At 40.2% G+C, this 20,501-nt stretch overlaps 1 protein-coding gene across 11 annotated transcripts in view; it reads right to left on the reverse strand.

The window, feature by feature from the left end:
• The window catches only part of LOC133411384 (receptor-type tyrosine-protein phosphatase mu-like), a 187,102-nt gene that overhangs the window by 150,231 nt on the left and 16,370 nt on the right, over positions 1-20,501 (reverse strand). Inside the window, exon 1 of one of the 11 annotated variants that reach the window (XM_061693711.1) lies at positions 16,499-16,537. The exons of the other annotated variants lie outside the window; for them this stretch is intronic. The gene's annotated coding sequence lies outside the window, so the exon portion shown is untranslated. Of the gene's footprint in view, positions 1-16,498; positions 16,538-20,501 lie in introns of those variants that run through there. 11 annotated transcript variants of the gene reach the window in all.

A 20,501-nucleotide genomic window follows, 5' to 3' on the forward strand; every position in this document is an offset into this window, starting at 1 on the left:
ACATGGATCCTTGGCCACGGCTTCACTGCCACTGGCTGGCTTCCATCAATATTTGCACTCAATAGTTCCAAGATCCTCCCCCCCAGGCCGCCTACCGTCCGCTCACAGCACGACCACGTTCAAAAGAGGTGGCTTTTATCGGTTAAGGTTGATATTCAAAATCGATGGAGTCGGCCAGAAGCAAAATGTATTCTGACTCTGTGGGAGAAGTGGGGGCAGAGATGGGATGGGGGGGAAAGTCATCAAAAAGAATACACACAAAGCGGTTAAGTTTGGGGGGGTTCTTTCTAAGCGAACTTTTCATTTAATAATGAATCAGAAAGGTCTCGCTCGTTGCTTTCAAAGGACATCATCAACACTTGTGTGCTATTAATGATTCACTGGGCGTGCATACAAAAGACATCCTCATCAGACCTTATCTCTTTATGAAATGAAAGAAGAATACAGCACTCCGGTTCTCTTGTACGGCAAATGTATTCATTCGCAGTACTGATCAGCTAAGATGGGGGATGTAGAGTATCTATTGGTGGGAGGCCTTCATTTGAAAAAATGTGTTTTAGATATTTCATGTCAAAGTGGCGCACCAGCTAACCAGTTATTTGTGGATTAAATCGTGAAATTCTATAAATTTTATTTCTATTAACTTCTACAAATACATTACCATATTATCTCATATCGTAGCCAAGGATATTGCAGATGGGGTTGGGGGGGTGGCATCTAGGGAGGCCTAAATATGTACAAATTTCATCATATCGTAGCAGGTCGTTTAATTTTCTCAAAAGCAGAGCCCAAAAGCATATGTTTGGAGGGAGACATCCACACCCAAATTCCAATGAAGTTGGAACGTTGTGTTAAAGGTAAATAAAAACAGAATACAATGATTTGCAAATCATGTTCGACCTATATTTAATTGAATACACTACAAATACAATATATTTAATGTTCAAACTGAGAAACTATTGTTTTTAGCAAATAATCATTAAATTAGAATTTTATGGCTGCAACACGTTCCAAAAAAGCTGGGACAGGTGGCAAATAGACTGAGAAAGTTGAGGAATTCTCATCAACACCTGTTTGGAACATCCCACAGGTGAACAGGCTAATTGGGAACAGGTGGGTGCCATGATTGGGTATAAAAGGAGCTTCCCTGAATTGCTCAGTCATTCACAGGCAAAGCTGGGGCGAGGTTCACCTCTTTGCGAACAAGTGCATGAGAAAATAATCAAACAGTTTAAGGACAATGTTCCTCAATGTACGATTGCAAGGAATTTAGGGATTTCATCATCTACGTAGTGAGATGATGAAACGTAGTGAGAAATCACTACATGTAAGCGGCAAGGCCGAAAACCAACATTGAATGCCCGTGACCTTTGATCCCTCAGGCGGCACTGCATCAAAAACCGACATCAATGTGGAAAGGATATCACCACATGGGCTCAGGAACACTTCAGAAAACCAATGTCAATAAATACAGTTCGGTGCTACATCCGTAAGTGCAACTTGAAACGCTACTATGCAAAGTAAAAGCCATTTATCAACATCACCCAGAACCGCCGCCGGCTTCTCTGGCCGTCATGTCCTCTGGGCCAAAGAGGAAAAGAACCATCCAGACTGTTATGGACGCAAAGTTCAAAAGCCAGCATCTGTGATGGTATGGGGCTGTGTTAGTGCTAATGGCATGGGTAACTTGCACATCTGTGAAGGCACCATTAATGCTAAAAGGTAGATACAGGTATTGGAGAAACGTATGCTGCCATTCAAGCAACGTCTTTCTCCTGGACACCCCTGCTTACTTCAGCAAGACAATGCCTACCTGCAGTCCAGACCCGTCTCCCATTGAAAATCTGGCGCATTATGAAGCGTAAAATGCAACAACGGAGACCCCGGACTGTTGAACAGCCTGAAGCTTGACATCAAGCAAGAATGGGAAAGAATTCCACCTACAAAGCTTCAACAATTAGTGTCCTCAGTTCCCAAACGTTTACTGAATGTTAAAAGAAAAGCTGATGTAACACAGTGGTAAACATGGCCCTGTCCCAGCTTTTTTGAAACGTGTTGCAGCCATAAAAATTCTAAGTTAATGATTATTTGCTAAAAACAATAACGTTTATCAGTTTGAACATTAAATATCTTGTCTTTGTAGTGTATTCAATTAAATATAGGTCGAACATGATTTAAAAATCATTTTATTCCATTTATTTATGTTTAACACAACGTCCCAACTTCATTGGAATTGGAGTTGTATTAGGTGCGAGGGCTGAGCGGTGGCTTCGATTGGTACTATTCGGGGTTATTAGTGGGGAAATTACCAATACTACTTCTTATTGAGTCATCTTTCTGGATCTTGTCACCTGGATATGAAACAAGCTTTCCAGTGGCCCCAATCCAGCAGTAAAAAGGGGTGACGGCGCCCTGCATGCAAATGATGGCATCAATCAATGGCATCGGAATGCCACGTCTCCCCGCAGGTGGTTAATATCGTCGCCGTTGTGCGCCCCTGCCGCCATCCAGCGAAAAACGACAGGCCCGCTGGATGTGCCATGAAACAATTTATACCCGAGCGACAACGCGCAACAGTCTTTATATTCTGACGCCAAGTGCATTTCAAAGAAATCTATCTTTTTCCCCAGATGGAGCCAGAGGCCAGAATCAATACGTCAACCCCTCTGCGCCGCTGCCAATTTCTCCTAAAGATTTTCACCTCCAAGTCAGACTTAAAAGGCCTTTTGTTCCAGCACCTGTAACAAAAAGTCAACTTTTTTTTTTTTTCTTGCCATGAAAGTTTGGCACTGTGCAGCAGCGTGCTGTGCTTTTCACATGCCGTCTGCTGAATGCCGGTGAATGAGGGGAGAGGAGCTTTGTGGAGGACAAAGACATTTCAACGATGGAATTTTATTTTTATTTTTTTACACTTTGTGTGTGAATTTGTACATGGGGTATGGAAAATGACAGCAGTGAAGCTTTGTAGCATAAATTGTAGCTCTAAACCGCTTACCTTATTTTTCCTAATCGAATATTTTTTATTTACTTATTTTTTTAAATCACAACACAAAATCATAGACATTAGTAATACCTTCTTAAAGAACGCTATGGAAAAGTTTGAGAAAAAAAGTCACCATGGCTATTAGTTATACCTACTCTAACGTCACCATTACAAATTTTGAGAACAAACAAAAGACGCCATTTGATGAAGTTTGAAGCAAATGGCAGATGCTGATGAACAAACAAAACAAAACAAAAATCACTGTGGACATTATGAATTCCTCCTCTGACATTGCTATGGAAATTTTTGATGCTATTCGAAAAGAGTAATTAGAGCATTAATACTTCCTCGAACACCATTTTATAAAAATTTGATGAGGTCCGAAGCAAATACTTTCTAGAAATGGTGGCTACCCATGAAAAGAAATCACAATGGACACTATTATTACCTCTTCCAACGTTGCTATGGAAACATTTGGAGAAAAAAATCCCAGTGGATATGATTAATTCAACCTCCAATGTCGCTATGAAAAAATATGAAGGGAAAATCATCACTATGGACATTATCAATTCCTCGCCAATGTCACTATAGACGCATTTGATGAAATCTGACGCTAATAATATTGGACAATGGCAGATAATAAAGTTAAAAAAATAAAAATAAAAAAAAAATCACCAAGAACCATACTAATACCAACTTCAATATCACTATGGAAAAATGTGATAAGAATAATTTCTAGAAATGGGGGATAATGATTGATAAATTTCATCATGGACATTATTAATACCTCCTCCAACCTTGCTAAGGAAAACTTTGAGAGAGGAAGAGAAAAAAAAAAAAAAAAAAAACATTACCATGGACATTGTTAATACCTCCATCATCATTATGGAAAAAGATCCCAACAGAAGAATTTCTTGAAATTGCGGATACAGTTGGAGGCGGGGGAGTCGTAATCACCATGTACATTATTAATACCTCTTCCAACATTGCCAAGGAAAAAATTTATAACTAAAATCACAATGGACATTATTCCACTGTATTGATCGATTTGATGAGATTCAAAGCTTATAATTTCAATAAATGGCGGACAGGAATAAAAAAATAAATTATGGAATTATGATTATTATTAATACCTCCTCCAATATTCCGATTGAAAAATCAGTCCCGCCATGCTGGCTTGCTAAATGTGTTTTGTCTTTATATTTTGTAAAAAAAAAAAAAAAAAAAAAGTTAATTACGGTGCAATGTTGCTGTCTCAAAAAGATGAGAAAACAAAAATAGGGATTCTGGTTGCCAAAAAAAGGACGTAGCCATTGTCACTCAAACTCATTTCTTGTCACGCACGGCAGCCTGTTGTCCGCTCTCAAATAGATTTGATCCAATCTTTTTGCATTTGATATGCCAACTTGTTTTTTTAAAAGCTTGACAAGCCATCAATCAATGTGGAACTCCAGGAAGAACTAATTAGCATTATGTTTGCAATTATCGCCGCAGGACACCGCTACGCAAGGAATATCACACGAAGAAAATAAGGAGTCGTCCAAACTCCATATTTGTCTTAATTGGTAAGGAATGGAGACTGATTTGAAGCAGTTTCTTGACCGGTTCAGTGGTAGAGAACGTTGATCCTGACTTGGAAAGAGAAAAAAAAATAAAAATAAAAAATCCTTCAAAATGGGTTCATATCCGAGTAGAAGGCTGCCTGTCATTGTCAGTGGCCGTAGAAGGCTGGGTGTGATGTGATGCGCGACTGTAAAGCGCATTCATCAAGTTGATGGCCAGGGTTTTGACATGCACAACATAGAGCTGAAGGGCTTTCTTTGCTGTAATGAATTTCCGCGACATGTTTTTGTAAGAGGCCTCAAAACATTCCACCGCGCGGATCACTTTGTAGAGCAAAACGGTGACGATGAGCGAACCGCTTAGCTCGGCAGATTACCAGTGGAAACATTCACTGCCGACTTATTTATTTCCCGGCGAATCAATGCGAAGAACAGCGAGACGTGATTGATAATGATACTGAGATTGATTGTCTAAATCCCCTCCTGCAGTTCAAAGTCCCCAAACAGATAATATATATATACATGCAATTCAGTGCAGAGATGGCTCTTGGCAGGAGCTGCCAATAGATAAGTGAAATAGGGCCGGAGTGAAAAGGCCTATCAGTCCCTAAGGGGCTTAAGCTGCAGGTTTCCACAGCTCCACGTTGGCCACAGTAGAGGGAGATAGTCGACATTGGTTTTAAATTACCCGAGATTGCCTCTCGCTCTTGGTCTTTGGGGGCCACCAGCAGCAGACGATATGTTTGTTAAAACAAGTGTAGACTTGGAGGCAGATTGGGCCGACGGGCAGACCCGGCCATTTTCCTCGGCAGGTTGGACGGCTTGGAAGACCAGTAATTGGCAGAATTGGCAGGGGTCTTTAAGGAGGTCTCGCGGCAATGATATTTGCCAGTAGGACTGAACCGCTGCTGATGACGATATTTCTGTACCACGGAAGCAAAAAAAAAAAAAAAAAAAAACATCAAATTTGATACCATCAGCCTATTCCAAGTATGGATAAAAATGACAGCATGTCTGCATGTGAGTGTCTGGGCGTCATATGTGACCCACGGCAGCGACTGCGTGAGTGTGTTAGTTGTGTTTGTGTATTTTACTGTTATCCCGACAGTCAATAAACTGCATCGCCAACTGTGGCTCTCCTTTCCCATTACAGTAGGTATACTGTAAAAAAAAAAAAAAAAAAAAACAATACAACTGTATTCCCTTTCCCAGCTTGAAGTTTTTCTGTTTAGGGAAGTGTAACATCATGCATTTTGTCTTCTTTTTACAAGGAAGGATGCAAACAAGTGCAACAGTTGGAACAGTCACATAATTATTATGCTCTTATTATAAAAATTAATGGTCTTTTTATTTCTTTTCCTCCTTCTGAAAAGCCCGCGAGAGGCTGTTGAAATTCCACTGGAAGTTGCATTTGTAGTGCACTAGATTTTTTTGTTTGTGCTGCACTCATATCGCTAGCTGTGTCGTCCGCTAGCCAGAGTTTGTTTATGGACTAGACGTGAGGCTAGCGTTACTACTCTTCAGTTCCTAACCAAATACTACTCAGTATACCTCTGTACTTTACTGAAAAATCCAAATACACGTAGTTTTACATTCCTAGCAACTATCCATCTATACATTATTTATACTGCTTATCTTCATCAGGGTCGTGTATGAGTTGGAGTCTATCCCAGCTGACTTTAGGAGAGAGGTGGGATGCCAGCCAATCACAGGGCACATATAAACAAATAACCATTCACGCTTACAATCACACCTATGGATAATTTAAGAGTCTTGAGTGAACCAAACATGAGTGTTTTTTGGAATGTGGGAAGAAGCCAGAGTAACAGAAGAAAACCAAACTCAGAATCTCAAAATTGATAGACATGCTAACCACTAGTCCACCTGGCTGCAACTATTGACTAGTAATATATAATTAAAATGTATAAGTAACTTGCCTAACACTGTTAATTTTGTCACGACGATCTCCAGGTGTATTGGACGTATTGGGGGAAAAAAACAAGGCAATCGCGCGTGAATGTTCTATTGTCCACAACCTACAGACACGCGGGAATGGTTTACACCAAAATGAGCCTCCGCCATCGATTTCCAACAGCACTAAACTCAATACTCCAAGGCTGCGAGTAACTGAAACTTCCTCCACTTTCACATTTGATCCAGATGCAACCTGGCGTCAATCAATGCTGGGAAGTAAAAGCAGCACGAGAGAAAGAAAACTGGTTTCCGTTGAATAATACTGTAGATCCCGGACTGGGAGATCTTTAAGGTGGAAGAAGAAAGAGCTCTGTGCTAAACCCCCTGTCAAATAGACAACAACATCCAGACTCGAAAGTCAATGACCCCTCAGTGTAAAGCGTCTCGATCCTCCCAAACTCCACTAAATCAACAATTCTTTGAATTCTGCCTGAGCTGCACTACAAACAGTGGGTGAAATGCTAATGTTGCTATCAGTAGCTTTACCCCCTCATCCCCCTCCTTTCCCCTTTTCTTTTCTTCCTTCTGTGTCTTTCTTAGAGTCTAATTTGTCAGACAAGATGGTAACAATAGCAGAAATTAGTCCAAAGGGAGGAGTTCACGCAAAAAGGAAAGCATTACCACGTTTGATCATGGAATAAACAAGAAGATTATTTTGTGTTGTGAAACAAACGCTTAGTTATGTAGCCGAATGTTGAGGGGAAAGATTCAAGGTTGAAAGTCAAAAAAATAGAAACGACATGGCTAATTAGAAAACGACAAGAATGGTGGAAACCATTCCCCTTGAGGTGTAAATCTGGGTTATTGTATGATCATTTGGAAATACCAGCAATACGAACGATCTGCCTTCGTGCCATCGGTTATTGCCTTTAAATTACTTACAATCAACGCTGCCCTCAATAGCTTGTAAACAACTGTATATTTATTATTTATTCATGCGTTATTGTCACACCACTGCTGATAGGTAATTACTGGTTTAATTACATAGATACATTTTGCTCACCCTCACATCTTCAAATACAGAATGCTTTGTTTAGTCGAGTGTCAATCCACCGCTTACATATTGAATTGGATATTTGTTGCTATATTGTCTCCAAAATTGCTACTTTCCAGGAAAAAAAACAACACATTGTTCAAGTTGACATTATAACTGAACTATTTTCACTCATTACTGATTTAAAAAAAACAACCAGACTTTCAATCTTGAGGCAATACAATGTCGCACGGCTCCCGCGGAGTGAAGAGGAGGCGGAGTTTTACGACACTTATCAGACAGTTCAAATGTCAAAGAGAGTTAATATATTATCAAGCTATTTTCAACACTTTAAATTCATTAATAATGAGTTACAGACGTCGTGGAGACAGACCAATAGTATACATTTTTAAAAATATATTAAATTTAACCATATTTGGACATACTAGGTTTCCGCCCTACAGTGACAATACACAATGCTGCTAACTCTTCTTGCTGCCTTTTGTTCACATTCACAGCTGCACATATAGTATGCATGTTATAGTATTCTATTAATGTATGCAGACTAATGATACATGTATAGTTTTTGCGACATACAATCCTGCTGGCTATTCTTTCTGCTTTTGTTGACAAGACATCTAAAAATATTTGATCTAGTTTACTACTTTTTGTATCACTCCACTGCTAACAGTCTAGATATGACGTCAAGAATGATATGAACACCAGAATTATTATTTATTGATACATATAATTTTTTTGCTAGATACATTGCTGCTGACTACTCGCTGTTGTTCTCATTTACATCTGCATATATGTATTATTTATGCATGTATAATTAGTCAATGCACTGCAGATGAAGACTGCTGGTATCACTCATACAGTACATACATGCTGCTGTCTATTCTATTCTGTCTATTCTCTGCTGTTAACATTCACTTCTGTATACTGTATAATCGAATCTATTCACGCATTTTGTCCTTCCTCTAAATATACACACTATTTATTGATACATTAGATTTGTGTTTGTTATATGGAATAGTGCTGACTATTCTTGCGGCTGTTCACATTCACTTCGGTATATATAGAATCTATTTATTCATGTCTAAATATGTACTATAGATATTTTGGGATTTTGGATTATGCTTGTGTGCTAACTTTTTGTTAAACCAGAGATTCCTCCCATTGCAGGACTAATAAAGGCTTATCTAATTCATCCATCCATCCATTTTCTGAGCCGCTTCTCCTCACTAGGGTCGCGGGCGTGCTGGAGCCTATCCCAGCTGTCATCGGGCAGGAGGCGGGGTACACCCTGAACTGGTTGCTAGCCAATCGCAGGGCACACATAAACAACCATTCACACTCACATTCACACCTACGGGCAATTTAGAGTCTTCAATCAAGCTAGCACGCATGTTTTTGGGATGTGGGAGGAAACCTGAGTGCCCGGAGAAAACCCACGCAGGCACGGGGAGAACATGCAAACTCCACACAGGCGGGGCCGGGGATTGAACCCAGGTCCTCAGAACTGTGAGGCAGACGCTCTAACCAGTCGTTCACCGTGCCGCCTTATCTAATTCATTTCTATTGTAATCGGTCTGCAAAGCCTACACATGCACAGAAGACCGGTGCGAGCTGAGGTCAAAGGGTAGCAAATGACGTAGCCTTGACAGATGCACCCGAAGAAATTTCAATCCCACCGAGAGAAAGAGAGCGCTCTCAAAAAGTGCTGTCTTGAGGTGCTCACCTGCGCACTTCAAACGTGTCGGGGCGCTTTGTTTCTTGCGCTAAAGCCCCATAAATCATCTGGAGGCGTCATCTTCTCGGGTTCAACGTTGAAAGCTTGAGGTCCCCTTTCAAATGGACTCACTATGCTCAACTCTTGACAACAGCTTCAATCTGGTCTTCATCCATCTATACAGCTCTACCTGTTCCCTGACAAAATAGCATAGCGCAATTAAGACCTCTCAGCTAGTCAAGTGGCATGAATAAATCACGCCAAAGAATAGAATTCCCCGAGTCGCATTAATAGTATTAATTTTTAAAACCAATTATTATTTGACGGCTGCTGACCTATTTTCTGCTTTAAGTGTCCTGTCAAATCCTGGCACATCACAGAGTGGCTGGATTTACAAAAGTACCTCTTGCCGAATTAAAGGTATCACTGTTTTTATATTTACTGAACACCTGAAACAACAACAAAATGCATAAAGACAGCTTCTATTAGTACATTATGGGAACAAATGCATTTTTGGACATATTAAACAACGTTAGCAGTATGTATTTTAAGTGAAAGTAGTAGTGTTAAACAAAACAAAAAACGACTATTTATGGAGAAAAATTTACACAATCTGGGCAAAGCTATTAAACATGAACCTACACAACGTTGTGGAGCGACCATACGTCAATTGAACGCTATTTGCAGGCTCAGCATAACGAAAGACTTCACTACACTACATTTTATTTAACCTTTATTTAACCAGGAATAGTCCCATTAAGATTCTGATTCTCTTTTGCAAGGGAGTCCTGGCCAAGACCGCATTACATGCTTCGCCAGGGGCTGCTGCTCTGGTTAGCAATAGAGTTCAAATTTTACACACTAACATACACAACATGGCGGAGTCACCCTGTCAGAGTCATCTTAAACGATAATGGTAATTCCCAGATGACCTAAGACCATGTTTTATAGTTGCGCTTGGAACTCACATTTACAACATGTGGTAAGACACCACACGTTACTCTTCATGTTTCTATAGATGCTACTGTTTTGGTTAGCAAATTTTATACGTACGCGCTCAACATTGCAGAGCGACTCCATATGACGCAAATCATCTCAGCATGTGAGATGATTTGTTTGTCCAACAACATCGTGATGCTCCATACTTTCCATTTTTGTGCTGCTGTTTTGGTTAGCAACGGAGATCAAATGAGCTCTGCAGTTAATGAATGATTAACTGAGTGAATGATAGTATCTATGAAAAAAGGAAGGCTTCTATTTGAGGGAGGCAATTTGTCGCCTTAAGTGGATGGTGACTAAAGATGTAATGACCTTAAACACAAGAATTACACATCTTATCTATTGATTGATCACAATAAGTAATAATGATTAACTAGATTCCTGCTGCCCATCGCTACAACACCACCTCAAAACTTTTACATCCAAATTGATTCGTAGTGCTTGTGGGCAGCCTTCCGTCTGTCAAATCTAATCCCTCATATCTGTGGAGAAAACACGGCTGCAAAGGTCACGCCGCTCATAATAATAATCATATAATTGAGGAAATGCGTCTCATCCAGTCAGGCGTCACTCTGAGAGCTCCTGCTTGACCGTCCCAGAGGCCGGATGGGCTTATATCAGTTCGGCCAGAGGCGGCAAATCAATCACGGATTGAGGGAGAGCTGCCAAAGTGCTTTTTTACACCCCCGACATGAGGTGCTGTCATACATCGGAACATCAAAGACATGAAAGACGTAGATGGTAAAACACTGTGTAAACACGCCAAATTATTCACTTAATCATAGAAATTATTCATGTCATACTTTGGGAATTGGACCAAATTTCCTTAAATCATCATGAGGAAAATTAATTAGTAAAAAGTACTAATATCAGCAATACAGTCCTTATATTTACTTGGTATTGGATCATAAAAACACTTAAAAGCAAAGAAGATTCAATCTGATTTAGCAATTTGCCTCCTTCTTAATTGTTAAAAAGTGTCCATATTAGCAATATTTTCACTGTATCTACTAGATATCAAATTACAAGAAAACATTTCAAGGTCATGGAAATTCATTCAGGTTTAGCAATTTCATGACGCAGCGGCCTTCATCATTAAAAAGTATCAATTTTGATCAGGGGCAACTCTAGGTCGAGTACTTTGGGTGGGCTGAGCCCATGACCTAATTTTGGAAAGTGCACTTCTGAAATTTGATCGAACTTTTTAGACCTTGAAAAAGACCATTTGGTGGACGACACAAAATATTTTTTATTATTTCTATTTATTAAATACATTATACAAGTCTGGTTTATTGTCAGAAAAGCAGAGACCTTTTGTAACCGTATGAATACAATGAGTATTTCATCTCAGAGAAACTGAATATTAAAAACATTTTGGCTAGTCTCAAGCTCTATTAAAGAAGAAGAAATGTGTTTTATAAGGTCACCTTTTGATTTGAGTAATAGACAACACCGTTGGAAATGTAGTACAGTATAACAACTACACAAAAAAGAAATTAAGACAAACTCATTATCATGCAATAATGTATTTTTTTTTTTAACAGTCTTACCTGGCTAACTTCTTTTTAAAAAAAAAAAAAAAAAAAAAAAAAAAATAGCGCATGTCCCTATTGAAAAGCAGACATTTGCAAACAGTGTTTCTTAAGGTGCCCTGTCGTAAACTAGCATTTAACTAGCACATGTAGTTATGAGAATGAAAGCGACCTGCCAGCGTTTCTTTTAAACTGAACACCCACACTGCAAAAACCCGAAATCTTTAAAAAAAAAAATTTTAAAAAAAATAAGACACCTCACCTTGTTTTTAGACAATTTTCATTTGTTTTGAGCTAAATTTTCACTTGAAATAAGTAGACAAAAATTATTTTTTTTCCCCCCAATACTCGACTGGCAATTTTTTATTTATGTGATGCTTGTAATTTTAATTAGTTTTGACTAGAAATAGAATATTATTGGTAAGATTTTGAGTTCCCACTCTCAAAAAATAAATAAATAAATAAATAAATAAAACACAAACACGCCCTATCTTGGCATAAGCTACTTCACGGAAATATTTCATATCGTATCAGATACACTGAGCAAAAACTCTTTGCTATTTAACTAGCTAGCGATAGCTCCAAGTGCCTAATTAGCTTATTAGCTAATAGCGTTGCAGTACGCACCATTACAAGCCCCTGCCGAGTCAGTGATGACACATAACAGAGCAATTCAAGAGGAGGCATTGAAGCATTGCTGTGTGGTCAACTTTCATTTCATAGATTGTGTCAGGGTTGTAAAGCAAGCATTACCCGGTCATTAGCGTGAACACAGCTGGAAATGTGTGTAGCTGTTCTGACCATGAATATGAAGACTATACGCCAGCGTGGTGTAGCTTCCCGGCTAACAGACGTGCCTACATGGCGGCCATGTTGGGGAGGTCGATGTTCCCTTCAAAGGGAATGAATGGACATTAAAATTAAACATAACTTGCTCATTTCTCAACCGATTTCTCAACCGAGGAGGTTGAATTTTTTGGCAATGCCAAAGCGTGTGCTATCACCACAAAACATATATATATATATATATATATATATATATATATATATATAATTATTATTTTTTCAAATTAATTTGTGGACGAATTCGTAGGGTGAGCTAAGCCAAGTTTTGGGTGGGCTTGAGCCCACCCAAAATAGGGCTGGTCTCGCCACTGATATTGATACTAGTGCTGTAGTTACTTGATATCGGATTACAAAATTACAAGTCATGAATCCTCATTCGTTTTTAGAAATTTGATAACACACCCTCCACACACCCTCCACAATATTAAAAAGTAGTGGTAACAGAAATCAACGATACTGACCCCTTTACTACTTGGTATCAAAAACACTAAGGTCATGAAAATTCATTCGGATGTTGCTATTTGATGATGAATTAACCATTACTAAAAACTATCAGTGATAGTGTCCCTATATTTACTTGGTATCAGATGTAAAAAAAAAAATAATAAAAAAAAAAAAAAAAAAAAAATGTTTAAATCTCTTGGCCATGAAAATTCAGTAAGATTTAGCAATTTGGCGATTAGCCCAACTTAATTATTAAAAGGTAATGGTATTGGCATTATTGTTCCAGTACTTACTTGGTAGTGGATCACAAAAAACCTTACAGGTCATGAAAAACCAGTCAGATTCAGCCATTTGATGGCGAGCCCATCTTAATTAAAATTGTCAAATTAAAAGAAGTATTGTCATCACCATGCATATCGTCAACACTGATCCTAAATATACTTGTATTAGATCACAAAAAAGACTAAGGTTTTTGAAAATGTATTCAGTTTTTAACAATTTAATGATAGATCCATCAGTATCGAGCCAAGTCATACCAGTATTGGTATCAGCAATACTGGCCCTGTATTTACTTGAACTTTCTATCAATCTAACTTCAAGCGTTCACCAGTAAAGTGTGAAAATTACTCTAGTTTTCCCTCACATCCACACACACACACACACACACACACACACACACACACACACACGCGCACATGCACACGCACACACAGAGTACATATCATTAACCTTGAGTTACTACATTGCTTAGATGCAGAAACACACATGCTTTGGGGTGGTCGGGTCCGTGGCTAATTACTGGCTGGGACCACGACAGAGCCACTTAGACGGCCACGCGACGGAACAAACCGCAACGACTTGTGACACCAGCTGTCCTCCGTGGAAGCCTGAGACGACATGATATCGGCGCGTTTCACCACTCCCGACGAAATCGCGTCATCTCCATAACATGGAGGGAGACAAGAGACAACAACAAGTCGGCAACTTTAACGGCAGCTCAGATGGAGGGGGAGGCCGTTGTGACAGCGAAAATAGGATCTTTATTTTTACACGACGGTTTTAAATGCTACATTCAAGGAATCCACAACAATTTGTCACATTGACAGCAGTGTTGTAACACTTGCATAAGGACTGGCTGTGGGCCACCGGCCGTGAAGGTCTTTTTTTAGTTAAGCCGTTTAACATGAGCGTTTTGATACCTGGCAACTTTACAAAGCAGTGACCTAGTATAAATGTGAAATTTTAAAGATTTTCACATTTAAAAAAACTAATAAAAAAATTAGGCTAATATGCATCTCAGGCCAGTGGGGAACACAAACTTCATACAGTGCGTCTGGAAAGTATTCACAGCGCTTAACTTTGTCCACATTTACTTATGTTACAGCTTATTCCAAAATGGAATGAAAATAAAATATTCTCCAGATAACACCCCATAATGACAAAATGATTTTTTTTTTTCTTCAAATGTATGTATGTAAAACTGAAATTACATGTCGATTCACCTTTGGCACCAATTATAGCCTCAAGTCTTTTTCAATATGATGCCAGATACCACTAACGTATAGCATCATAATTCAGACAATTCAAACTGTAATTGTTGCACGTCTGCATCAACAATATACCGGTCTGGCCCGGTCCCCATCCCCTACGAACAGCGAGGGTCCACTGTACGTCTATACAATGCCACTTTTTATTTTATATACCCATGTATAATACGCACTATACATTTTTTATGAATTTAGGAGAGAAAAAATGCGTATTATACACGAGAACTTCTGGTATTCCACTTTCTGAAAAACAAATTGAGATATATATTTGAGAATCTTCAAAAGTTTCATTTTAAATGTCATTACAATTGCTCCTGCTTTCAGCAAAGTACTTTTTGTTCCCTTACTGTGAACCAAACCTTAAGTATTGTAATTTTAGGCGTACATTCGTTTTTGAACATTCTAATTTTGTTGCGCTACTTGGCTAACAATAGCTGCAACGACGACTTTATAAATTTATAATGTTTCAATATTGTCTTTCCTTGCCCATTTGAATTCCTTTTTTATATGCTCTGAACATAACCTTAATGATGTGACTAGAAGTGAGAGAAGGACAATGGATGTCTGCCAGCTCTCCTTATCTCTTTCTCCACACAACTGGTCCACATTGCAGCTGTGCAACGCGGCCTTTATGGACGAGACATCATCAGTATTGCCTTCCAAATCTACGCTTCACAAAAGGAAAGAATAGGAGACAGTGCAGAGTTATCTTCACCAATCTCTGGTGGGTATTTTTCTCCTCTTTATCCACCTGTCAACTGATTGTCTGGATTTTCCACAACCTTTCTTGCTCGTCTTTAATGGAATTAGCTTGAGATGTCTTCTTTGACCTTGACAAGCTAAAGTTTCTTCTTCTTACGTGACTGAGGTAAAACAGCAGACCCAAAAAAATTCTGTTTATTTTCTTTGTCTCCGGTCACATGCTGGTCGGCGTCCATTTTTCTCGGCGGGGGCGAGGGGGGGATTCGTTTTCAACGAGATGCGCCACAAATCGGAGGGACATGTCGCGTCGTTCCACTGACAAGTGACGACCGGCGATGCATCCGGGCCGGCTGCCAGCGGTAGGAAGAGCCGTGGGCAAGGTGGAGGAGGAAGAGGGGAAGGAGAGGGGAGTCTTCAAGGAGACAGAGGTTTAGCAGTGACTGACTGCCTCCGCCAACAAAGTCTCCTACACGTCATGTGCAAAAGATGTGACAGTCAAGCTGCGTTGATTTGCCGCCTGATGCATGTGACTCATCCGACAGTAGTGCGGTATCATACCATCCATGATATGAAAAAAAACAAAAAACATTTTTTTTAAAAAGCCATGTGGCAAAAATACAGTACAGCTAAGCTAAGCTCCTCGCAGTTGGTGGCGTGCACCTCAAAAGTGAACAAATAACGCTAAAATATTAAATTACCAATATATCAATACCAGTGTAACAGATAGATATTTTCACGTTTTCTCCTGTACTATCCATGAAATCAATATCCTTTTTGACAAAAAAAATGTGCCGAAAACACAGTCCAGCCAGGCTCAGGGAAGATCCTCGCAGCTGGTCAACTCAACCAATAATTCTAAAACTAAAACGTTCCTGGAGCACTACCTAATTACACTCATCACCTGAATCAAACAGTCGTGCCATATCATACCGGCCATGACAACAACAACACAAAGATGCCATATCACAAAAACACAGTATTGCCAGACTGAGGGAACTTGATGTGTACCTCAAAAGTAATCAAATACCAATAGATATTAACCATAAGCACATTTAAACTCATTCAAGCACACCATGTTTAACAGAAAAATCCACACAGCGTGACCACAATAGGTAAACCGCAATATATACATAGATGAGTGTACTCTTATTTCGAGGCTATCTTTACCCACCCCCATCAGATTTGAGTCGACTTCTCTCACCTCAAGGTCAGACAGGTGACTGAAACTTTACTTTGCTCCGCTGGGGTGAAAGTAAAACATACAGCAGCCATAAATAAACACTAATTGGTAGCTAATTGTCTTAGCTCTTGCCTTGCTTGATTCACCGCCTTTGGGCTTGTCCATGAATTATTCATGGCGATGGCAAAACAGCTTCATGTAGACCCCTACGAGGCACCACACATTCATTACGGTATCACGCCGAGCAATTCCAGGCACCGACGGCTGGTATTAGAATAATATGCATATTGGGTCCTCTTCCTTTCTTTTCCCGGAGCGTTTGGCAGGCTGCAATAGCACTTCCGCTGGCAGCCACTGAGAGGGATGCAGTGGCCCTCGTGGCTGACAAAACCCCCTTGTTTTGAGCGAGGGTTGAGAGAGCGGGGAGAGGGGATTAGGTTGGTGGTGGTCACGCCGGCAGGGGGTGTGTGGTGAGTCGTGCGTTCCTAATTTCTGGAGGTCCCTAAAGGCACCGCATGCATGTCTGGGTGGAAGACAGTCGCTGGAGAACCAGGAATTGAACTATGCACCGCTATGCGGCCGGCTTTTTCCCCGTGACGTTATAGATGTAGGTGTAGATGCAAAACAGGGAAATTAAGCCTACCGACGAATGTCTCAGCTTTCGAGTAGTATTAGCAGCTTAACGGAACAGTGGCTGTCTTAAAGGGAATAGCCCGTCAAAGCTGCCGTTTTCAGAGAGTTTTATCAATGTGTCACTGCTCTGTGTGAAAGGTAATCCAGGAGAATGTACAAGAAAAACAATCCAAAGTCATTCGGATGCTCAGATAATAAGCCTTTTTTTGTTTGTTTTAAACCAACACATATGACTATTATTACTGACAGCTTCAACGAGTCAGGAAAAATGTCACTTGTGAGTAGGGGGACTCCGTTAAATGGCAGCTAGCTCGGCGTGAGGTATCTGTCGTCCGGAGCGTGTTTGAGTCTCCACCGGAGACATCTCATCCACGGAGACCCCTAACGTCATGTCCTCAGGCTATATCAACAGTGTGACAAGAACATCCCCGCCATCTTGAAACCTAGACAGAAGTACAGCATGCTACGGGGACAATGATGTCACATGTACAGTATCTCACAAAAGCGAGCAAACCCCTCACATTTTTGTGAATATTTTATTATACAGTATCTTTTATGGGACAACACTGTAAAAATGATGTAAAGTAGCGAGTGTACAGTTTGTATAACAGTATAATTTTACCATCCCAACATAAACTGCAACATACTAAAGCAGATCATGATTCCCTCCCTTCGGAAACTAAGGCACAGGGCAGTATTTCAGCATGATAACGACCCTTAACACACCAAGACGGCAACCCCCTTGCTAAAGAGGCTGAGGGTAAAGTTTATGGACTGGCCAAGCATGTCTCCACACCGCAATCCTATTAAGCATCTGGAGAGTATCCTCAAATGGTAGGGTGGAGGAGCACAAGGTCTCTAACACCCACCAGCTTTGTGATGAAATCAAGGTGGTGTAGAAGACGATTCCAATGCCAACCTGTGACGCGCTGGTCAAATCCATGCCAAAGAGGGTTAAGGTAGTGCTGGAAAACAACGGTGGCCACACCAAAAAATTACACTTCGGGCACAATTGGGACATTTTCACTTTGGGGTGCACTCACTTTTTTGTTTGCATTTTAGACAATTCGCTGTGTGTTGAGTTACTTTGAGGTGACAGTAAATGTACATTGTTTTACAAGCTGTAAATTACAGTGTAGCATTCAGTATAATTTCATCAGTGTTGAAAAGATGAATGAAAAGAAATATTTTCAAATCTGGGAAGGGTGTACTCACTTCTGAGAGATACTGTAAGAGTAGTGGTTTGGGCTAGGAAATAGCTAAACCCAGGGCCAACTGTCAAAACAAATCAACAAGACGTTTACAATGTATGTAATAAGGAATGCGAATGTCAAACGCTACAATGTTAGCTCTGGCATCTATGCTGAATGCAACATAACGTACTTTGCATGAAGTTAAAAGTTTGGGCTTTGAACACTTGCAAGCCTCATACGAAACCCTCCATCTTATTGTAAAATCTGTCTTGAAACCTTACTTTAAAATCCTAACCCTGCTAGAAACCCTAACCCAGACTTAAAAACCCTGACTTTAAACCCACAACCTGACATGAAACAATTTAAAATCTGATCCTTGGCTTGAAACACTTTAAAACTATTAACCTGGATTGAAACCTCAATCAAGGCTTCAAACCCGACTTTAAAAACTCTAACCCTGATTTGAAACTTGCAATCCTCACCTTGGCTTAAAACCCTAACTTGAAACCAGAAGCCTGGTTTTAAGTCCAAACCCTGTCTTGCAAACCCCAACCAGGCTTGAAACCCTAATTTAAAACCCCACTTTCAAACCCAGACTTGGAACCCTAACTTGAAACCCAAACCCTGGTTTGAAACTAAAACCAAGACTTAAAAGATTTGAAACCCCAACTGGAAACCCAAAATGTGGGTTAAAACCCTACTTTACTTAAAATATTAATTTGAAACCCCAATTTCAAAACCGCAACCCTGGCTCAAAAACCCATTAACTCCGACATGAACCTCCACTTTAAAATCCTAACCACGGAGTGAAACCCTAACTTAAAACCTCACACCTGGCTTGAAAGCTTACAACCCAGGCTTGAAGCCCTAATTTGAAACCCGAAATGTGGCTTAATGCACTACTTTAGAACACTAACCCAGGCTTGCAAAGACTGAGACATATTATTCCTCTTTTAACAAACTAGCAATCCAGTGACAACTATGAATGAAGCATTAAGTGCACTTCAAGCCCCTTTGGGATTCTCAAAAAATTAAGCATTTGAATTTCCAGCACATCAGTCCTTCAGATATTTTCACACAAGAATGTAATGTATGTCATGTATGTAATGAGTGGCCCTTGAGAACGCTCTGTAAAAGTTTTTTTGTGCTGTCAATTATATGTAGTTATATTCAGCCCAACACTTGGACCAATCGGATGCAGTCAGTCTGATTGCGTGAGGTGCCGAGAGGAATTATCCTTAGACCAAAGTGGACTTCCTGAAGTGCGGCTGCCAATATTAGGCGGCATTAGCGTCAACGCGGGGACCGACAGAGCAGAGGCCAACCCGACGTCGGACCACGAAACAAGAGCGAGGTAGCCTGATTAGCGGCGGAATTTGTCGCTTGAATGTGCAGAGTGTGGCTGGTGATTTAAGGAGGTCTTGTGTTCAAGGGTACTGCTCTTAAGTCTTTCGATTGCGCTGCGAAAATTGCTGCTAAGAAATTAGTGTTATATCTAAGAAGATAAGATCTTAAAGCCTAATTTATAAACCATACCCTAGTTCTGGCTTGAAACATTTGAAATGTTAACTTCACATGCTAATCCTGTCTTGATCCGCTAATTTGAACCCCAAACCCTCGCTTGAAACCCTGATTTAAAACCCAACCCTTCGTTTGAAACGCCAAACCTGGCTTCCAACCTAATTTAAAACCATAACCCTGGCTTGGAAAACCCCTAGCCCTGCCTTTAAACCTTAATGATTAAAACGCTAACCCTGCCTTGAAAGCCAAATTTTGATCCCAAATTTGAAACCCTAACCCATACTTGAAACCTTAATTTATAACCCTAACTTGAAATGCAAACCCCGTCTTGAGACTCTCATTTGTAACCCAAATCCTGGCTTCGAAACACAAATTTTAATCCCAAAGCCACACTTGAAACCCTAATTTGAAAAGAACACATTAAGTCTGTGATGGGGTTTAGGATAGACAGAAGTGGAGCAAGTGGGGTGAAACATTAATTAAGCGTGCGGCTCGCAGCAGATTGGCACACGGCCACACAGGCGAAAGTTAGCAATGTCAACGCATGCCTGTCTCCCCGCTGGTTTTCAAGAAAGCTCATCGAGCACGCATGGCCAAGCGACTCAGGCTTTCTGCGTACGAGGGCGAACCTTACAAGGTGTGACGGAGTAAGTGGAGTGATGAAACCTTGCGATGGG

Source organism: Phycodurus eques, chromosome 13 (genome assembly GCF_024500275.1).
Source record: "Phycodurus eques isolate BA_2022a chromosome 13, UOR_Pequ_1.1, whole genome shotgun sequence".
In the NCBI taxonomy this organism is placed as follows: domain Eukaryota; kingdom Metazoa; phylum Chordata; class Actinopteri; order Syngnathiformes; family Syngnathidae; genus Phycodurus; species Phycodurus eques.